The 18,134-nt window shown below is 36.9% G+C and overlaps 1 protein-coding gene and 1 pseudogene across 1 annotated transcript in view; both read right to left on the minus strand.

Moving 5' to 3' along the window:
• LOC129360417 (relaxin receptor 1-like) overlaps nucleotides 1–18,134 on the minus strand; it is a 100,715-nt gene that overhangs the window by 70,515 nt on the left and 12,066 nt on the right. The gene's annotated exons all lie outside the window — the stretch shown is intronic.
• On the minus strand, nucleotides 2,142–2,607 carry LOC129360425 (eukaryotic translation initiation factor 5A-1-like; annotated as a pseudogene).

Here is an 18,134-nt window from a genome sequence, read left to right on the forward strand (position 1 = left end):
GACACATTTTCTTGGCATTGACTTTGAAAAAGAGGCTGACAGTGTTAAATGTCACAGTCGAAGTATGTGAAGAAAATACTGGAAAAGTTTGACATGCAGAACTGTAAGCCACGAACTACCCTTGTGAGCAGAAACTTAATTATGATGATAATGCTGAAGTAATGAGTGATGTCAGAAAATACAGGGAGGCAGTAGGAAGCTTAATCTATTTGTCAACATGTACAAGACCAGATTTAAGCTATGTAGTAGTAAACTGACACAGTACTTTGCAAACCCAACCACAGAGCAGTGGAATACTGTAAAGCATGTTTTTAGGTATCTAAGAGGCACACAAGATAAAGAACTATGTTTTAAAAGGGGTGCCTGTGATAACCTTATATATGCATACAGTGATGCTGATTGGGCAGGTGATGTATCCGATCGAAGGAGTACAACAGGTTACTGTATGAGTCTAAATAAAGATGGTCCGTTAGTCTCATGGAAGACCAAAAGACAGCCTGCAGTAGCTCTATCTACATGTGAAGTAGAGTACATGGCACTAGCTGCTACTGTACAGGAATGCTTATACTTGAAACAACTGTTGTTCAACATGGATGGTCTGGATTATTTAGCTAAGATTTATGAGGACAATCAGGGTACCATATCCTTAGCCAAAAATCCTGTGAATAGACAAAGATGTAAACATATTGATATTAAATATATTTTGTCAGAACAGTTGTAAATGAAGAAAAAGTGTTTCTAGACTGTCCAACTAATGAAATGGTTGCAGATGTACTAACTAAACCAGCAACAAAGATTAAGTTGAGGAAGTATGAAATGTTTATGTTTGGCGAATCATGAATGTATTTTGGTTGAAATATTAAGAGTCAGAGGAAGCTACCCAAATGTGAGCAAGTGGGGGTGTTGACATTATGAATGTTTTTGTGCTGTCATTTGTTGTTGTTGTTGTTGTTTTTCTCATTATTGGATTATTGTGTGTCACATCACGTGACCTGTCTAATTGAACACACTTGTGTACAATAAAAGGGTGTGTCCTCCAAACAAAAGGAGAACAACACAAAAGCCAAACCGGTGCGAGTTTCTTGATGTCACGTTCAACGCTGTGCCGAAAACTGATTCTGCTAACACCTTTTAAGAATCTTTCTCTGTATGACCATCTCCAGAGGTTTCTCAGAACAGAACCAGTCTTCTTTACCAGTCTGTTGAGCTCTGACGGTCCCTGGCTCTGATGCTGCTCCAGTCCAGTCTGTGATCCAGATGAACACTGAGGTGTTTATATCCCTCAAACACGTCCACTTCTTCTTCCATGATGGAAACAGGTTTGATCTAATCCCGATCCTCCTGAAATCAACAATCATTTCCTTCATTTGTTTCAGGTTCTTTCTCAGGAGTCCTCCATCATACCACAAAGATTTTATGCAAATTCCTGATAATAAATTGGCAGTGGAAGAAAATTTTAATTTGATAATTATTAATATTCAAATATTATTCAAATATTATATTAAAATATTATTATATTAATACAATTAATTATTCTAATATAATTCATATATATATATATATATATATATATATTATATCTATAATATATATATATATATATATATATATATATATATATATATATATATATATATATATATATATGGAAACATAAATACCAGGGCCTCAGGGAGGAACTGGAGAGGGCCTGGAAGGTGAAGACCACAGTGGTGCCTGAGGCATCGGGGCATCGGGCCCTCGGGGCAGTCACCCCCAAAACTGGAGCAATGGCTACAACAGATCCCAGGAACAACATCAGACATCTCAGTCCAGAAATGTGCAGTCCTTGGCACAGCCAAGATACTGCAGGACCCTCAAGCTCCCAGGCATTAGTGGAACATGGTCAAAGACTCCTCTTAAAATTACCTGGCATGTGCTACACAGTGGTGCTATGAAAGTAATGAATGGACCGGCTGGTCTGATTGTGAAGTGCAGCTGAAGCTGACTGAGTCCAGTTTCTTGAATTTCAGCTTACAGCAGGAGAGGAGAAGAACGAAGTGGAGCACAGGTTGAGATGAGTGGTGAAGGCCAGTAGCTTTGGTGAAGCTTTAAAACCACAGAGGGCGATAGGAATCTGAGGTCTCCACTGTTGCCATGGTCTAAATAGGAGTCATGTTCTTAATGCCAACTACAGATTCGTCAGCCACAGCTCTCCACAAAGTCACCAGAAACTGATCTCCACTCTCTAGTTTTTTCACAATTTCTTTGCCCATGTCACCGTCTGGCAGCCTGAGATCCTCTCTGGTCTCTCCATTGTCTTCCAACAGGGTCAGGAAGCCGTCTATGATATCAAGTACCTGATAGTCCTTTCTTATCACATTTGGGACATCCATGTTATGTGTGGAGGGGCAGATATCTTCATACTTTTTCGCAGTAAAAATGTCGATACCAGTAAGATGCACCTTGGCATGCCCATGCTTTCCAGTCTTGGAGGTAGACATCTCAACTATTTTACAGGGATGTCCTTTCAGCATAACAAAGACATTCTCCATTCAGTACCGTGCACTGAATGGAGAATGTAGCTGAGGCACCAGCATCTGCGGTGGAGAAGTCATCATCTGCCATAGTGGGCCAGGGGCTGCTCTTCTGTGTCGCTCACAAAAAAAGATGAGAATCATGTCGCATATGCGTGGAGTTTCGGTTCCAAGCATATGCGTGGGCGAACCAACCAGACATTGTCGTACTGGATAAACAACAGAGGAAAGCTGTTGTGGTAGATGTAGCAATACCAAGTGATTGCAACATCAGGAAAAAGGAGCACGAGAAACTGGAGAAATACCAGGGCCTCAGGGAAGAACTGGAGAGGGCCTGGAAGGTGAAGACCACAGTGGTGCCTGTGGTCATCGGGGCCTCGGGGCAGTAACCCCCAAACTGGAGCAATGGCTACAACAGATCCCAGGAACAACATCAGACATCTCAGTCCAGAAATGTGCAGTCCTTGGCACAGCCAAGATACTGCAGGACCCTCAAGCTCCCAGGCCTCTGGTAGAGGACCCGAGCTCAGAGGATAAGAACCACCCGCGGTGGGTGAGAAGGGAATTTTTTTTTATATATATACATACTTCAAATATTAAGTATGGATTTGAATATTGAGGTATTATCTTAGTTTAATTAAACCAAAAAAATATTTTACAGACCTACATGTCTTCTACCAATTACTTTACCTGCCAACTTATGGTTAAACATAACTTTTCTATTTAAAAAAAATAAAAAATCTAACGCCAACCCACATTTCTAAGATTAAAAAAGGTAATCACGTTTCACTTTCTCAGATGGTTAAAGAACATACATCAAAAAAGAAATCCATGAGGACCCAGGGAGCCTTGCCAGTGTGAAAACCTTTTAACTGAGATCCAGACATTTAAAATCAAATGTCTGTCACAATGAAACAGACATAACATGAACATATTCAGTTTAAAAAGTACAACGATCCAAATTAATCTCTTGATGGTTGATGGTTTATTGTGACCTGAATTGTGATCGCTAAGCAGTGATGAAACTAGTTGTAAAATCAAATTGATTTGATTAAACTAATTACAGACTTGATTTTACTCTAACATAAAATATTAATTCAAAAGTTTTGCTAGAACTAATTAAAAGTTCATGCAAACCCTTTTTTAGGGTCCATTGGAATAGCTGAGGTTTAAATAAATTCATCATGGATTATATCTGAGTTCTGGTTATTATTGTAGCTTTTAACCTAAATAAATAAAGAACTTTCTCTGACTAACTTTCCAAAATGGGATCCATGATTGAGAGAGTAATGTAAAAAATAAAATAACAGCCCCTTCAGATTATACAATTGCTGGAGACATTGACTTTCTCCAAGGTAATCGTTGAAGCATCAATTTGTAAGCAGTGGTTTTACTAAACATACTGAGAGCTGCACCTTGCTTGCAACTCAGTGTGTTCTTCCACAGATGTCTAACTTGCCTTTTTGTAGATTCATTTCTTGCCCTGCAGTCAAACAGTGTTTTTGTTTTTAGCTTATCCACGTTAGCTGATATCTATTTGACAGCTCATCCGCTCCGTCCTATTACTGAAACCCTCAAGGGTTGAAGAAGCACGAACACCCATGACAGTTTCTTATCTTGAAAAACCAACTTTGACAAAATGGGGAAAACAGAGAGAGCCAGGCAGGAACGTTAAGAGTAAAATGTACATATAACCACACCTCCGATAAGCTTGTTATTGTACTGAGGCCTCAGTGATGGAACTGGAAGGCATAGGACCCATCCAAGACCAGAGCTGTTTTCTTTTGCAGACATTGATCAGTTATAAAGCAAAGTGATGCTAAGGAACGTCTCAATATTAGGATGTTTATTTTTGCATAAAATAAAAACAAAACACAAAGTCTGGAAAGACATTTTTCTGATAAATAAAAATCCTAGGTGAGCTGTTCCTCAATTTAGGGTGGCTTTTTAAACATTACACACCTGGTTATAAAAGTAGAAATTTATGCCAAGAAAATGAAACTGAAAAGTATTTTAAAAAATTTCTTTGACACATATAATAATCTAGTTGCAAATGGTAAATGTGCACACCCTTAAATAAATTTTGACAGACTTTTGGATTCCTAGCAAGCAGTCAGTCTGTTTTGGTACAAATATCACATCTAATGTTGGGAAAAAGATTGTCCACAGCTCTCCTCAGGGAACTCCCAAGTCATGCTCTGCCAGTTTATGACTTTGGCAGGACATTACTAAACTTTGCTTCTTCCCCAGATAAAGTTTTTTCTTGATTTGTGCTCACAATGATCCTGGAAAATGAGTTGCTAAAAACTCACCGTCAGCCTATTGGCAGTTTATCATTCGAGTTATTTCATGGTGTTTTAATTTATTTCAATCTAGAATTTGTATTCTTTGAACATTTAACAAAAATATTAGTTACTTATGTTACTGAGAATTTCTTACATTTAAGCCCCAGATTATTCATAAGCCTGACAAATTTAGGTGTAAATTTGTCATTTATTTTCCCACAAATCTCTTGTGAGTATTATTTATGATTTAGAGAGGGCCAACAAGAGTCCTGACTGATACCCGAGAGAGAATCAGTGAAGCGAGCTCCACCAACAACTTGGACCTGATCACCAAAGATAACATTGTGAAAATACCAGTGAGTTTAGTGCTGCTCAGAAATGATAAGAAATGTTTGGTAGCTGCAATGCAGATAAAGATTTTTATATGTATATGCTGCCATTATTTTTGCTATTCTTCTTCTTAGACCTTTTGACAGGTTATTTTTGAACATTTGTAAACTTTCAGTAAACTATGGCCTTAAGGAAAAATTAATGGTCAGGAATATCCTATAAAAAAAACCAGTGTTGTATAAAGTACTGAAATCTCGGAGTCAAGTAAAAGTTTAGGTACCACTCCAAAATATGACTTTGGTAAAAGTAAAAGTCACTGATTGAAATGTTACTTGAGTTAAAGTCTTAAAGTATCTGAAATGTCTTGTACTTAAGTCTGAAAATTACTGTAACAATGGATGTACTCAAGTGATGTAATGAAAAGTACAAGTAAAAAGTAAAACAAGGCAAATGCAGTTTGAATGACATTTTTATATTTTGGTAAACTTGTTAATACACTTAAAATAATGTACAGAACCAAGTGCAGGCAAAATTAAACCTGCTAATAGATAACCTGCAGCATCATTTAGTTAAGAAAATTAGATGCTTTACTTAAATCACAAGGTTAACTTAACCTGCTTACAACTGAACCATTCTTAGTAAACCCTCCAGGACAGAAAATACAAAGTTTCTATAAGTTTCCCTTTCAGTAAGGTCAGTGCTGAAAATGAGAAAAATAGTCAGTACAGAAAATGCGGCCAACATGAAGAAAAAAAAAACACCTTACGATTACTCTATTTCACAAACTATAGGTGCACACAACTGGTCATTATGCAAAAGAATAAAAGAATTGGGAGGGAAATGCAGCTTATTTGGCATCTGAAGAGAGAGAACTTTTTGTTAACTTGGTGTTTAATGGGAGAAGCGAAACAGACCTCCGTGAAGCTGACACACACCTACTCAAATAATCCAGCAAATAGTCTGATTGGTTAGTGCTCATGTAGTGGTTATAAAACTATTTCAAACAACGAAAAAGGAAAACAAGATCTAATGATCTGCGATCGATTATTCTGGTCTCAAGTTCAGCACTACAGGCAGATAACGGTACAGATACGGCAAAAGGTAGCCTACGTTTAAAGAAGTTAAAAGAAATGTACTTTTTATTACTGTTACTTTTCTTTGTTGCTTTTCCGCCTATGTTTGTTTGTGGTTCTTGAAAAGCCTAACCTTTTGAACCGAATGTTTTGAGAGTTTGTTGGTCGTTCGAGTCTCGATTGTTTTGTCTGTTGGAATGTAGGGGGACGTAACGGTTATGCTCCATTATAACACCGGACATGCAAGAGTAACATTGTGTCCGTGTTTTCATTACTCCCCTTTATAGGTAAAGTTCAAACTCATAAGAAATTGCTCTATCACTGTTTGTTTAATGAACAGAGAATGTTGTGGTGATTGTTATAGCGATGTTTGTTTAATTAACAGAGAGCGCTGCGGTGATTTTGATAACTAGTTTAAGAGCTGCTGTGCTATACTTAGCTTCCTGGTTAACGGCGTAGGCTACTGTGTGGTTCGATTTGTTTTACTGTGCCGCATAACTAGAATGTGTGTAATGTTCAATGTAACAGAGTAATGTCTGAAACTGTTTTGAAATTATAACACCGGACATGCAAAGAGTAACATTGTGTCCGTGTTTTCATTACTCCCCTTTATAGAGGCGTAACACTCACATGGTGCCATTAAAATTTTTGTTTGTGCAGCTTTGGTTTCCAAGATATTAAAAATTATTTTAGGCCATCCAAAATATATACTTTTTAAGATTACAATTACTGGGAATGTGTCATGAATTTTGTGTCAGTTGGTCACAAGGCAAGAAATCTATTTCCATTAGTTTCTCAGGAGAGTTTGGATGTAAAATTTGCTGACTCTCCCTGAGTGAAACTCCGACACCTTGAGGAAGGGGAGACCTAGAGACTGGCTGGCCGAAATTAGCGTTCATGAATCGGATCAACCTCGAGTTAGGCGCCGCTCACACGGGATATTGAACAGTCAAAATCCAAATTGAAAACAACTTTGCTGCGTTGTTTTAACGGCACAAACCTGCACAAACCTGCAAATGAACCAGCCCACTTTGGTTTATTTTTGAGCAAAATGGGGGGATGGTGAACTCTGGATGGCCCAAAAAAATCATTTTAATATCTCGGAAACCAAAGCTGCAAAAACGAACATTTTAACGGCACAGACCAAACGGAGAACTAACCAATCACACTGTTTGCTGGACTTTTTGACGTAGGTGGGGAGGAGCGAAACCTGTGTATCTATTGGTGGTGATGAACAAGCCCAGGCAAGCTGGCTTTGTTGCAGTCGATCAGTAGGTTGGTCAAAACATTTGCGTTTCTCTCTCGTTTTTTTGTAACGAGTAACTAAACCACACATTGAAAATGTATCAGAGTAAAAGTTTGAAATTAAGATTGGAAATGTAGTGAAGTAAAAGTGAAAGTTATCAAAAATTTTCTTACTCGAGGAAAGTATGAAGTACTCCAATATATACTTAAGTAAAGTAGTGAAGTATTTTTACTTCGTTACTATACAAGACTGAAAAAAACACTGACATTTGTTTCAGGTCAACCAGATTCAATATAATTCATGTTAGTTTGGATAACAAGATAAAAAAATTTAAATGATTTAGGTATTTGTCTGAATTTGTGCACACACATGCAAGCAAGTTACTCTAGCTTTTATTTCTTACTTTTTTAGAATTTCCTCTTCATAGTAACAGATACGTTTGAAGCAATTTTGAAATGACTTGAAATGTTTTTTTTGTTTTTTTTTTAAATTACAATCATGCTAGCAGTTTGACAGGGACGTGAAAACTTTTGAGTCCAGCTGTATGGTGAAGCAGTAGAATTTTAAAAGTTATTTCCTACATCAAACCTCATGTGAAAGAAATGTCAGTGAGGCAGCTCCAACATCTTCAATGAAACTAAAACCCCTTTATCGATTACACTCTGCACCTACCAAATCATTTAGAAAGGTTTTGGTTCCCAGGGAAGTAAAATATTAAGGTCAACACTGACAAATAGCAAATCTACTGTCAATAATGTGTGAGAGTCCATGACGAACAAATAGGTCCGTGCATCAAATATTAGGTGGTCACTTTGTACAGAGACTGTCTCATGATCTGGCACTTGAGGAAGTATAACCTAAAGATTGTCACATTCAGCACAGGGTGGAGATGAGATCCGTCAGTGTGAGGAGACACTCTGATGGATGTTTTTTTTCCTGTTCCAAAACTGGTTTTGCATTTTTAAATTTTAAAATATCTACCAGAGGGAGCTTTTTTTAGGTCAATATTCTTGAATACTGACATGAATCCCATAGTGACCCATAACCTCTAATCTCAGAGGTTGAGAAATTTCCAGACCTAAATCCAAATGAGAATCTGCTGACATTAAAACTGACATTGATAGAGGCTGTATCTCCAAATTAGTTGAAATATAGCTGTTTTACAAAAGAGGACAATGTGTAAAAATGTTTATATCCATGTGAAAAGATGATAGAAACATGCAACAGCCACAGAAATAGGTTTGTAATGAATTTCCTCAGGAGGGTTAAACACAAATGAAACTTTTTATGTTCTGATTTATTAGAAAAAGAGGAAACACATGAATTACTTTTCTTCTACTTAGGATTATGCAGTATTTTACATGACAAAGTCAGGAAATACTACACAGAAGTTTTTGGTTGTAGTGTGAATAGTTATAGAAGACACTAAAACCACCTTTTGAAGGTCTCTGGCATTTTCTGGGTGCTTCTCGTACATCTGACTGCTGACAGATTGATTGCAAAAATAAATTTCACCATCGTGTTTTTGTCCTTTTCATCCACAAATTCTGGGAACTTCAAAGTAGTAAACAGTGTATATGTTATCTCCATAGCTTATTGAAAAATCTACACAAATACACACTACTGCATAAGCTTGACCTGCTGGCTGCTGAAGGTCAGAAAAGACACAACAAGCGTCTTACTTTCATTTTCACAAACAGATGCGGTCAGAAAAAGGTTAGATGTCGACAGCAGTTGATTGCTTTTTTGACAGCGAAGCTTGCAACTGAAAATCCTAACTGCTAACCTAAGAGGTTGCCTGTTTGAATAATCGTGTAATGAGTTTCCTCCAACTTTGACAGTTTTGATTAAAAGCTGGCAAAACTTTAGCTCTCAATGTCTTGACTTCTTGTGTTGCTAAACAGCTTCATCTGTCTGCACTTTTGAAGTTTGTTTCTTATGTGGAATGTTTAGTCTTTTTTTAGAAAGCTTTGACTTCATTCAGAACTTATGAAATATCTTTTTTCTGCATGGAAAGTTGACAGGAAAATGCCACAGAAAAATGTTTTTTTTTTTCCCCCCTGATTTTTATATATTTTAGTGATGCTGGACTAATATTCAATTTGACATAAGAACACCATTTTAAATTTTATACTGTGCTAAATACAGTAAGAAAAGAAGAGACCTTCTCTTCTGTTTTTCCCTCAACTTCTTCAAAGAAGTACATTTTCAGGCTGACTTTTCGGAGTCCTAACCTAGAGAAAAGTTTCTTTCCAGCAGTGGGCTGCCTGCTCTTGCCTCATTGTATGAAAGCAATTGCAGAGTTTTTTCCCCTCTTATCTTTGTCCTCTTTAATCATTACCAAACAACATGCCTTTCTGCACAAAGCGAATACCAATGCAGTAAAAAATCATCCCTTAAATTGACATTCATGGGAGACCCTGCTGCCGTGACCTTCTGTAAGAATCAGATTGATTTCTCAATGTCGAAGTCAGAAACTGGAGAGCAAACAACCATAACAGCGTAGATTCCTCCCTGCTGTTTGATGTTTTTATTGTAGATATTGCATATTAGCAAATTGCGCAAAAAAATTTGCATTATTTTTGTATGAATTCTGTCGCAGTCCCTTTTCCACCTCCAACTTAACCTGTAAAACAGCCTGGGGTTATTTAAGGTACGGGATGGAGGGAGAATCAGAGCCGGCACTGATGTGGAGCTTCTTTCAGCGTTCAAGGTATTGAGTCAGAACCGTTTTCTTTCAGCTTTATTCTAGAAGTTACGCTTTGTAAGCGGTGAGTTGCTGCTCATTTGTGAACAAAAAAAACAACTGAGTCAGCGTCTCATCAGCCGAACTGAAGCGCTGATGGATTTTTCAGGTCAGTGAAGCAATCATTTGGGCAGTGAAGTATTATTTTTCATCCAGAACAACCCTCAGCGACATGTCATCTTCTTCACTTCAAATTTAACAAACAGCGCAATTGATTCACAGCAAAGCATTTTTATGACGGAGTATCAAAAATAGAACATTAGTTTGTGTGCAGAGCAAAATATTAATACAGGAAGCATCTTCGTCCCCGTCTCCATTTTGGAGTGCCCCAGGGCTCTGAATAGGATTCACTGTTTGTCTTGTTGACCAAAGTCTATTTTTTAGGAGCGCACTGTTCCTTTTCATTTCTGTGCTGACAACATTAAGCCCAATCTGTCTGTTAAAGAAAATATAGCAGAACTCAACTGTCAGTATTTCTAAACTGCGTCAGTGAAATTAGGATTTAAACGATGTTCAAGTTTCTGTTAAACTTGTTGTTAAAGAGAACATCTAGGAAACCCCATTAAATATTTAGTACTTTATCAAAGTCTGTTCTGAGCGTTTTTTTTTTGTTTTTGAAGACAAAGTGAACTAAATTAAATAAAAGCACCAGAAAAAGTTGTTTGTGTATTCTCTGTTGTCATGTCTATTACAACAGGCTTAAACCAAAGACATCCAGACTTTCCATCAGCGTTTTTTCCCTGAAGTTGTTTAAACGTCTTAGAGTTTTTGTCACTTCTGGAGGCTCACAGTTGACCTTAACCGCACATTTCAAGCCAGGAAGAAAAAACTGCAAACTCCTTTACGTCTGTCAGACTAACACAAAGTTTTTATTTAATAAAAAAAAAAAAAGATTTGTGAATTAAAATTATGTGTCCTAACAACAATTAGTACACCCTGCCACAAAGAATGCCAAAAAATTGTATGCTTTCAGATCTTTTTTTCCTGGTCATTTTGAAATCTGTATGCTTTTTTATTTTACACAGTTTTCCACCACACACAAAAAAACTATCATCTCTTTGCAAAATATTATGTTTATTTTTATTTCAAACCCTAAAATCACAGATAAGGTTTTCATTAAGTTCCCTTTTTGTACATCACCAATCTTTAATTCCACAAACATGCATTTTCATATCAACTCTGGCAAAAGCCTGGTGGTGACATCTGAGGATTATTGGAGACTTTTTTTTAGCTTCTCCTTTACCAGACTTCAAAACTGTTTCAAAATTTTTGCTGAACGCCTCAAACTGCTCTTTTACTCTTACTATGGTGTTGAGTAACAATTTCCTGATCATGTACGACTGAGGTGATACACCCATGTGCAAATTTAGCCAAAATTTCACATCTGCACAAAAACTATTCAGAAGATAAGTGTGCCTGTAGTCTGAGTCTATATTTATCCAGACATTTCAATAATTAATCATTTTTAAAAAGCTGCTCTACCCCAGAATAAAATGTGAGAACATTCAGCAGCAACACAAACAGGTTGTTGGTTTCATTGATCAAATAAAAGGAACACAGCAATGCTTTCTCTGGTAAGGCGTCCCAACTTTTAGTAACCAGGTGAATATAAACTGCAAATACATTAAACAGATCTGGATGTTCAAACCAACTCTTCAGTTCAAACCAACTGAAGACCTAATTTCTGATCCAGTCTTTCACAGTCAGAGAATTGCTAGCAATGCCCTGTTACTAAGGCACCTTACATTGCTGTAATGAGCATACACTCCAAGGTTGATGTTGCTACTCCCTTTATCATACTTATGCTGTCAGGCTATGTTGTTGAGAATTTAAGAAACACAAACTGAGCAAAAATAGTTCTGCTTCAAACACAAGAGTGGTTATAAAACTGTGCAGCTATAAAGTAATAAGCTTTCTTATATAAGTCATTTCAATAAGTTGCCGTTTTACTGTCGCAGTCTAATATGATTCCTACAAATCCATCTACACTATATAAAAGGCAACCAGTAAGAGCAAGTTGGGGGGCTCTAATAAATGTAAATCACAGCTTGTGACCATGCTGTGCTCCACCCCTCCTGGGCATATGCTCTGTCACTCAAACTCTCAATCTGCAGCAGGAACCTGGCAATGGCAAAAAAGAAAACCAGAAGAGGTAGAAGAAAATGTCTCTTTCTGAACAGCTGACATTAAATAGCTGTTAAAAAAAAAAAATGGGGGAAAGATGGAGACGAGAGCAGTAAAGCGAGACATCTTAAAATAAGCTGAATACTGCAAGAGATCAAGGAATAGTGAACATCTGTGAAATGGAAGAAAACTGCACCTAAAGGGACTAAAGAGCAATGAGCTCATTTTCACCATTTCATCATCACTTTTCTGTTTTAGTTTTAATCTTTTACAGATCAAATTATTTTTCCATTGCTGTGTAATACTGCCTCTACTCTGAGATCATATCTTAATCCCTAAACACACAACTATTGACGGATCACCCGCTAAATATGGAAGCAGAAGCCGCCGGGTGATTTTCTGTATAATACTTCATTTCAGGCTGAGTGATTTATTGCTTTGTTTTTTTGTGTTGACCATTTTTGCACTATGTTGCTATGCTACACAGCTGTTGTAGTTCATGACGTCTGTAGAAAAAGTTTTGGCCCATCTGAAATATTGTACATTTATAAAGAGCTCTTCCTGAGCAGCTAAAGACAATTAAGAATGATATTCAAAGATGTAAATTTTTTATAATGGTTGCTTGTTAATGTTAAAATATTCACCACATGTATTCGATTGATTTCAGTCTCTTAGCGATACAACTGATTTATACCTCTGTGTGCATCCATGAAAGGCTGCAGCTTTCACCACATTTACAAGGGAAGCAGAAGTTTCCTGAGTCTAATGCATCATAAAGCAACACTGTTTTTACAATCTGCTGGTTCAGCTACACAAATGTTGCTGATCTTAAGTGGAACAAATGAAGATGTCAGTATTGGTTTTTGTTTGCTTCTGCAATATTTTGGTGGTTTTCTGCTTTGCTTCTTGATCTCCAAACTTTCATTTCAGAAACCTATTTATGCTGATTTTTCTAAAGAATTTTTTATTCTAACAATTTTAATCACACAAAATGATCTCTTAAAATATTCATATGAGATGTTCCTGCTCTATATCTCACATGATCAGCATGAACTGCTTGGAGAGACGTTGGGACTGCTCCGATCTAAAATCTCATCTGAGATATTCAACATGTTGAATTGTCTTGAGCCAACGCCACAGAGTTTTGGGTGAACCCCGAGGGCAAACAAGAATGCATTCTGATGAATGTGACATTCAGCCAATCAGAAAGTGAGGTTACAAATCTAAAATAGAGAAGATAACTCCCATGGTGCACCAGAAAGTCCCATTGATATCAGACTTCTGCTTTGGATCGGCTTTTTTTCTCTGTTAAAAATAGTCCACAAAGTACCGCTGTTATTTTTTTGCAGTCGGCCATATTTGTTTACTCTGACCAAAACTTCTACTGCAGAGTCTGCAAACCTGGTCAAAAACTACAGGAAACATCTGACATCTGGAATTTAAGATGAATGTTTCTGCAATAATTGTATTCCTGTGGTGGAAAACTTAGTGGAATACTGAATACTTATTTTTCCCTCTACAGTTCAAGTCCAATATTACCCTAAATGTTCCTTATATTAACACCATGTACAATTATTTACTGTTCTACTGTGGGACGTTTTCTATGTAGTCAAAAAAAGCTGATGCACAATTCATAAAAAGACTGTTGCTCTACTGGGGTCAATTAATAGGAGCTCTACAGAAATAAATTTAACCCTTTACATTTACAGAGCTACTTTTTCCTCCTTTGCACCAGAGTAAACCTTAATCTATTATACTAAAGCCCTTGCTCACTTCTCCCACACATTAAATTCAGTCAATTTAATGACCGAGCATTGCAGTTTGAAATGTTTAAAACAGGCAGACAAAGATTTTTTTGCTTCATGTAAACATTGGTGTTTGTTGGCAGCAGGAAATGATCAACTGCATAATTCCAGGTTGCCATCATTGAAACAAACAGGAAAGGTTTTCTCATGTAATCATGTAATTTGATTACATGATTACTAATTCATGTCATCAGTAAGGCATCTTGGTTTTTAAGCACATTAAAAGAGACTGCTGCTATGAATTACCAAGAACCAGAGCAGAAAGAAAATCTGAACCAAATACAAGGAGTACATCAGAAATCCTTTCTATCCACTACACATTTTCTCTCCAGTTGTATCTGTGATTGTGCTTAAACTCACTAACTGTATTTCCCAGCTCATGTATTTTCCTAAATCTGCTTCTGTCTTTCAAACAAACAAAAAAAAAAACTGAAATAAAAGATTTACTCTGTCATTGGTAATCCCATAGAAACCATAGGAAGCGCTGGACAGACGTGTTCAAGTTTGGTTATTGCTTAGTATCAAACATTTAAATTGACATATTAACAAGAAATGAACAAGTGTTTGTTGATTTGAAGATGGATCATTCTTAATTTAGAAGACAGATTTTATGACTCACCCAAATGAGCAGTTTGACAGTAAAACCGAATAACATAGCATAATTTAGTAATAAAGACCAGAAGTACTGAAGTTCAGTCCAAGATAATCCTGCAACTTTTGCTTCCCTTCTCTTACTTACCTGACTCAAATGAATGACTTGTTAGCAGACCTGAATGACTGAGCCATTTTATTCTGGTTTGTTGGAGCAGGGCTCCATCTAGAAATTTGAGGATATTGCCAGTTGAGGACTGGACTATAAGCAACAGATGAGGGATTCTCAGGCCCAGTCCTCAAGGTTTAGATGAGTCTGTACCCCACCTGATTCAAATGATTTCATTACCTGCTCAGCTACCAACAGTTGCTGCATGACTATGTTTAGTGACAGATACATTTAAATAAGGCGTGTGACAGCAGAGGAGCACCGAAAACAGGCCCTGCAGTGGGACCAGAAGAACATGAACTGCTGCAGAGTCTGTTAGATCTTTTTAAGGTGGAAATAGCAACTTAAAGCTAAATGGCAACAACTACAAGAGCAGAGGGGTTAAGAGTGAGGAGAATTTTGCAAGAATCTGAAGAACATTAGGTCAGAAATCAATTTAGCATATCAAAAGGTTTGTGAAAATCCTAAAAAATAGACTAAACTATGTAAAAATATTCCAGTGCAGCTGTGGCTGGTTGAGGGTGTAACTACTGGATATCACTTGTAGGTTTTGATTCCTACAATGAATTAATGATTTATCATCATTACGCAACAATATATCCTCAAGCCAATGCAAGAAACACTTCAAAACTAAAACCACAATTAGATATAAGTATCATGCACAGTGTAATGAATTGTAATGTATGTTTTGTGCATGAGTGGTTTTGTAATTTTATTTGCTTTTATTGCAGTTTTTAAACTAATGCAAACATGCGATAGAGGCGCCAAGCGAGGCACTATTAATTATTTCCCTCCAAGTTCACAAGTACATGAAATTGCTGTTTGGAAACTGCCGGTATGTTCAGATACTGATTGGGAAAAAGTTCCATGTTTAGACAAAATCACAGACATGTCAAGTCTGCTGTAGTTGTCATCCCAGGCCACTGTATGGCACTGTGATTTTAGCATGTAGTCAAAACGCACGTAAGCTTTTGACCCTAGGCCTGCACCCCATTTAGAAAATAGCAACATATATTCTGTATTAGGAGTTATTTTAAACTGGTTTAGTAGCACACAAAACACAATGCTATTGTTTTTTGTTGACATCTGTCCATCCGAACAAACCCTGCAGCCCTGCCGTCAGCACATGCTCACTTTCACACCTAACCAGGTGTGAAAGTGACCCCAGTGACCCCTCTGTGAGGGGTGTTCATGAAAACTTTCACTCTCGATCTCATTTAAAAAAGTGCCAAAGTCAAAGATTCTGATCACTAAAGATGTGATCAAAATATTATGCTTCCACCAAAAATCAGCTCTGTCTAAACACGTCCTACATGATATTCTATAATTTAAATTCAAGTTGATCAAACAATAAAAATAAGAATAAAAGTTTTCTTTGTAACTGCTTAAGTCGTTTTCACTATCTGGTTGTCAATGCGACCCATTTACGGGTTTTAGAGTACCGGAAAATTGGTTTAAATACGGATTATTCAAAAGATGGAAACCACTTCTCATCACTCAGTCTTTTAAAACAGAGAGCTGACAACTGGTGCCCTATGAGCCACAGTAGCCAAACAATAGAACATGAGTTACTTTTAACAGTACTCATGCTTCCAGCGTGGATAGAATCAGCTAAAAAGTAAAAGGTTTTGTTTAAGCATTTATTAATGTCCCAAATCTCCATCTTGAGGTATTGACACCATATTTCAGACGGCTGAGGATGATTTCTGTTTTCCACTGTACAGACCACAGGCACTGCAGGGAAGGAGAAGTCGGTGACTATACAGGAAAATTCTTCTGCATAATATATTGTGACCCGTTTTGCAAAACAGAGTTTTCTTTTGGTTTTTCTTTTGCTTATTTGATAAAATGGGGCTGATTTTTAATCTCCAAGCTGCTGCCAGTAATAAAGCCTTGGCAGCTGAGATTATGATACAGATGGTGTTTGACAATAAACAGCAGCCTAATCATGATTCTTTTTCATACTCTTCACTGTTAGCAGGACTTATTAGGCTTATTTTAAGAGCTTTTACTTTTAATTAGGCTATTTCAGTTCCCACAGTGACACTTGAAAGGCTTTGTGTCTGGCTTGTGTTAGTGGAAAAAAGGATGCCGGAAAATTAACTCATTATGTATTGAATCAGGCAAACTTCCAAATAAGGGCTGTCCAAAGTGTGACCTGGGAGCCCTTTGATCCATGGTGTGATTTTGTGTTTTAAACCATTCTGATGAATTTAACAATGGTGTCAGATCTAAACTGGGTTTATGGTGGATCTGAAATATTCCTTTAGTTCATGTATTAAACCTTGGATAAATACAGCAACCATTTTCAACGAGTTACAAAAATTTTGTTCATACTGTTGAAAATATTCTGTCTCCTAGGCCCTTGCGACATTTGTTTTCTTCAATTTATCCCAAAACATTATGCAAATTGGGTGTTATTTTATCTCTTTATTGCCTGAATTTATATAAAATTGTACAAAGAAAACATATTACTTGTATTACAATTATCAATGAGACATTAAATTATAATGTCTGATTGATAAAGGATGCCGGACAATAAGTCATGCTACATATAGTTAGAATTGAATCATTCAATGAAGTTATTCTTCTGCTATAAAACTCTCCTGATCATTGAATTCTAAAATAAGTCCTAAATATTTATTGATCAGATTAATTGGAGAAATTTTCAGGAGGCTTTGGCTCCTTGACAAACTAAAAAAATCCATCTTATGAAAAATGCTGATGCAACTTTAATTCCTCTGCACACACTGCAATGTCTTTGCTAAGTTCAGTGAGGCATTAGTCATAAATTTTCTAGAAATGATCTAAGAAACTCCAGATAAAACTACTGAGGAAATGCTGACATTGTTCTTATTTTCCTGAGGAAATCCATTAGAATGTCACTAAGTGAATTTGTGTGATGAATGAATTATTAATAACAAAGGTTATTGCTGATTGTTTCTTTCGTTGCAGAAATTAATTGTTGTTGGCATTTGGGAATTCTGCCCATCAGGTACGAACCGGCAAGCTGCCAAAATCTGGCACAATGTGCACTCACATTGGATGTTGAACAAGTCAGACTGTATCCACTTCCCCTTTTCCCAAACAACTGAAGACATGTTTTTCTGCAGTGATGTGCATTACATTAAATGTAATGCACATCATTACATTCTGTGCTACTGGAACAGGGAACGTGTCCGTGGCATTACAAGTAATAAAAGAGAACATCAAAGGACAAACCCAAAAAACGAAGATGGGAAACAAAAA

This window comes from Poeciliopsis prolifica, unplaced genomic scaffold (assembly GCF_027474105.1).
Source record: "Poeciliopsis prolifica strain line A6 unplaced genomic scaffold, Auburn_PproV2 SCAFFOLD006, whole genome shotgun sequence".
Classification (NCBI taxonomy): Eukaryota; Metazoa; Chordata; class Actinopteri; order Cyprinodontiformes; family Poeciliidae; genus Poeciliopsis; species Poeciliopsis prolifica.